The sequence below is a fragment of the Dipodomys spectabilis genome, unplaced genomic scaffold, assembly GCF_019054845.1.
Source record: "Dipodomys spectabilis isolate Male_0828 unplaced genomic scaffold, ASM1905484v1 ptg000301l, whole genome shotgun sequence".
Classification (NCBI taxonomy): Eukaryota; Metazoa; Chordata; class Mammalia; order Rodentia; family Heteromyidae; genus Dipodomys; species Dipodomys spectabilis.
Window position 1 is genome coordinate 11,962,464 of NW_024870978.1, and position 4,929 is coordinate 11,967,392.

Below are 4,929 nucleotides of genomic sequence, written 5' to 3' on the forward strand. Positions count from 1 at the left end.
AGCGCCACTTTTGGCTTTTTTCTTTTTGCTTATGTGGTGCTGAGGAATCAAACTCAGGGCCTCAGGCATGCAAGGCAAGCGCTCCACCACTGAGCCACCTTCCCAGCCCGACACAAGAAGACTTTCAAGGTAAAAGAAAAAAGAAAAATGGATATCCAAATATTTGTGATCACAGTTTCTTGGACTGGTTTTTTTGGAGACAAAGTTTTACATTAGAGTTTGTCCTGATTAACATCAATGTTGGGTTTTTATGGCAACCAAATGCAGGTGTGAAGTTTAATGGTCTCCCTTGAACAAGTAAATAGCATGATAAAAAATGGCAAATAATATTTAGTGAATTACTTTCACCAATTACTTTTCCAGAACAAAGAAGGAAATATATAACTCAATATCAATTGACTTAAAAGTATGAAGAAAGAGTAGTGAAGAGAGATGAAAGAAAACTTAGAGGATTGTTTTCTCTCCAGCGGAGTAATGGGTTCTTGATATTTTTCTCTTCCATTCTATCTTCACAAGATATCAAGTGTGGCTCAGGACTCGAGTATCCAGTTCAGTCAGAGAGAACTCACAGAAGGAAGATAACATTTGAAGCAGATATAGTTGATTTATAACCTGAGACAATCTATTTAAATCTGTTCAAATTTCTCCCCTACCTCAAATGCCCTCTTTGAATAGTTTTGTTTGCTTTTCCCAAGACTGCCCTTCATTAACTGCTTAAAATTTTGAGAGGTCATATTCATACTTTCTAGAGATTGCTGTTTGGTTGTAATTTTTGTGTGTTTTTTCACTGAATTTCAAAAAGTTGTGCAAGTGTGTTACAATTAAATATGTCCATCTAATTGTCCAATGCTCCTGGATCAGATTCACTCCTTCCATCATTGTCAACCAACTCCTTCTCCAAGATTTATTTCAGATTAACCACTTTCTTTATCACATGTGTACATTGATATTCTAGCTGAACTTGCCCCTTGTTCTATTTTTCATTCATTCTATGTATTTACTATTATTCCATTCTGGTTTCAACTTCCTGATAGTCATTCTGTTAAACTGTCTGTTAAAAGTTTGAAAGGTTTATATACATTCCATGGAGTTTCAATCCTGCATATACTTGAACTTATGTCAGCTTATATTTCCATAATTCATTCAACTGCAATAATAATTTGCAAGACTGGAGGCGTGAAGCACCTAGACATGATTTAATTCTCATCCATTTGGAAGATTAATCTTTAGTCAACAAGAAAGTTTAAAAATGGTTTAGAATGTATTCCAAACTACCAATTTTTATAAATGGCTTTGTACAATGGTGTGTGATCATTTAATTTTACATGGGATAATATTTTCTACTACATTTAAGTTTTGAAAAAAGAAAATTAAAATGTACTATTATAGAGGAATATGATAGAAATAGAAGACAGATTTTATGTTTGTCATATCTCTGATGAGTACCCATATTCAAGACTTACTATGTTAGACAGATAGGGAAAACATAAAATAACATATTATAAGGCAACTATTTGTGACTTTTTAAAATGTACCTTATTAAATGATGAAATTTACTTTATTAGCTAACGTTTGGGTTTGAAATATGGGAGGCTGATATATTTAACAAATTTTGGAAGGCATCTAATGAACAACACAAATGGTGGGTGGCACTATTTCTACAGTTTAATGAATGGTTGAACCTGATTGGCATTAGTGCTGGGTACACAAATCAACTCTATTGTAACTCTATTGCCACTAAGTATCATCTATTTGTCAAATGTTATTTTGGTGAATGTGAATTTTTTTTGGAAGGTCGTGGGGCTTGAACTCTGGGCTTGGGCACTGTCCCTGCGCTCTTGAGCTCAAGGCGAGCACTCTACCACTTGAGCCACAGTGCCACTTCTGATATTCGAGTGGTTTATTGGAGATAAGAGTCTAACGGACTTTCCTGCCCGGGCTGGCTTTGAACTGTGATCCTCAGATCTGAGCCTCCTGAGTATTTAGGATTACATGCGTGAGCCACTAGTGCCTGGTTTGCGAATTTGATTTTTCAAAGATTATTTGAAAAAGAATACACTTGGGGCTGGGAAGATGGCTCAGTGGTAGAGCGCTTGCCTTGCATGCCTGAGGCCCTGGGTTCGATTCCTCAGCACCACATAAGCAAAATGAAAAAAAGCTGGAAGTGGTGCTGTGGCTCAAGTGGTAGAGCTCTAGCCTTGAGCTGAAGAGCTGAGGGACAGCGCCCAGGCCCAGAGTTCAGGCCCCACAACCGGACCCAAAAAAAAAAAGAAATGTAAAAAAAAAAAAAAAAGAAAAAGAATACACTTTCAGGAGATTAAATATTTTGAGAATGACAGCATTTTAATACCACAGAATCAAGTTTTACTGAAGTACCAGTGTTTTTTTTAATTGTGAAAATACTGTTCAGAGGGGTTAAAATTACATGGGCAAGGTAATGAGTACATTTCTTATCAAGCATTGTTGCCTCCTCCTTTGTTTCCCCTTCCCATCCCTTGGCATCCTCCCCCTGCCCCCCGACCAGATCCTCCCCCCTCCCCCCCCCCGCCCCCAGCACCAAAGTTGTAAAGTTTGTTTTCGACATGACAACTTGTACATCTCACGGTGTTATTAAGCACTAAGGATCTTCTCAATTAATGTTTTTTTCTGAATTACATTTGACTTCTAAGTCAAGTTTTCCTGGCCTTAATAGACCAATTGTGGATCTATCCTTCCAGGAGCTATTTTGCTGGCCCACTTATGCTGGACTGAAATCTTTCATTAATCATTAGGGGAGGGGTATTAAAAATAATCTTGTGACACTTTGTGATTTTGTTAACTCATATGGGCTGGTCATCTGTAAATTGAAAGTTTGAATTGCAGTACTTTCTCTTAGATTTTGTGATCTCATCCTTCATTTTAAGTTGACTTGCATTTCACTATTGCTTACTGCTAATTCCTGTTTCTCAAGGAATTGGGGCCCTGAAATATTATAGGAAATGAGAAATTGACATGACTCTTCAATTACTTTCTGTTGGCATGTTGCCTGGGCCTAGTTGAGAAGTCTTGACCCTGTTATCTGATGATGCAGGTAACTGGGACATAGGATCCTAGGACCCATACATCTTGCAGAAGAATAATATCTTTTATACATCATATCAGAAAAATTTGGGTATAATCAATAGGAATGCTTCAGAAATATGGAGAAAAACATTTTGGAACCAGTGAGTTAAAACAATAAACAGAGCAGCAGAGTAAAATCCCTTATAGATTAGAGGAAAACAACATTTTTTTTTATCATGTGAATTCAGAAGAACAAGAACACTTAGAAGGTATCACAAGTTTATAGTGAAGACATTACATTGATACTTTTTATATTCTAGTATGTATTCTAAACCTAATTATTTATATTCCAATTCTCTTTATTGGAATAAATAATTATCAATTTATTTGTCAAATTATCAATTAATTCTACTAAGTTTCACTGTGTGAAATATGAAATCAGCACATATAAATATAAAATATATAACTATATGTAATATAATAAAAAGGGCACATGTTTTGCATTGTTCTGTTGTGGTTAGGGTATCAAAGACAACTTGTTTTAAAGTGTTATTGCATTATCTGTACCTCAGTGTTAGGTAGAGTTTGACCTAAAGCTTTACCATTTGTAGATTTACAGCCTGGAGGCAAGAGGAAACACTGTGATTAAAACATTACCAATTTAAGGCCTAATAATGAGGAGAAACATGGACTTCTCCTGGAGCTATGGAAATATTTGGTGATAGAAAGGCAGTAGTGTAAGTTCCTGCCTGGTTGGAAGGTAGACAGGCCAGACATCAGGAAATCATGCATATGAAGAATTTTTTCACCTTGGCGTTAGCTACTTTTGAAATGGTAGGTATAATAAACACTTAAATTTTGATAAAATGCCTTCTAGTCTGAACAGTTCTGTCTGAACTGTTCATCTCTCTATGATCCCTTGTAACTAAGATTAGTTTTGTTCTAGTAAGACAAACTATGCTGTCAGGGTAGGATATTCTGGTTGGTATGTTCCTATGTGGAAGAAGGATAAAGGGTAGACATTTGTGCCAGTAAGACCTCATTTGGTAAAATTTCAGCTGCAGAAGTTTAGAAGTAGCTCTTAAGCAAGGCTTACTTTGAATCTATTAGCTCCACAAAGCTAACTCATTTACGTAAATAAGTACTTGAAAAAGTCACCACCTTAGGACCTAGCTATAAGTGCTTCAAAGTATGATCAAATCTAAAATGAAAAAGACTTAAAATTGTCATTGACAAAAAATGCAAATGTGAGCAATCGACCGAACAATATAATTTTTTTCCCACTATACACATTATTTTAGGGAAATAAGATCAATAGTATTGTTAGGAACAATAAGGTTTCCTTGCTACAAAGAGGCACCCAAAGATATAAGCCTATATAAAGATTGCATCATTAACTACTTAAATTTAGAGGATACTACATGCTTCAGCAGCACGTATACCCAAATTACAACAATACAGAGATTAACATGACACTTGCACAAGGATAATATGAAAATTCGTGAAGTATTCCATATTTTTCATTCTTCAGTTGCAGAAATGAAAAACAGTTATTTAAAAGTTGATTCCAAAATTACAAGTGTAACAATATATGCAAGTGTTAGAATTAAACATTAGTTTGACATCAGTGTATTAAATCTTCACCTTAGAAAGGCCTTTACATGGAATAACCTTTACAAAACTTTTGAAATTAGTTAACATTGTCATTTTATCCAAAAAAAATATACTACTATAAGAACCTAGAAAAAGGGGCTGGGAAGGTGGCTCAGTGGTAGAGCGCTTGCCTTGCATGCTTGAGGCCCTGGGTTCGATTCCTCAGCACCACATAAGCAAAAAGAAAAAAAAACGGAAGTGATGCTGTGGCTCAAGTGGTAGAGCGCTAGCCTT

General features: G+C 35.7%; 1 pseudogene; it reads left to right on the top strand.

Moving 5' to 3' along the window:
• The first annotated feature begins 4,463 nt into the window (after positions 1 to 4,463).
• On the top strand, positions 4,464 to 4,563 carry LOC122127527 (annotated as a pseudogene).
• The last annotated feature ends 366 nt before the right edge of the window (positions 4,564 to 4,929 follow it).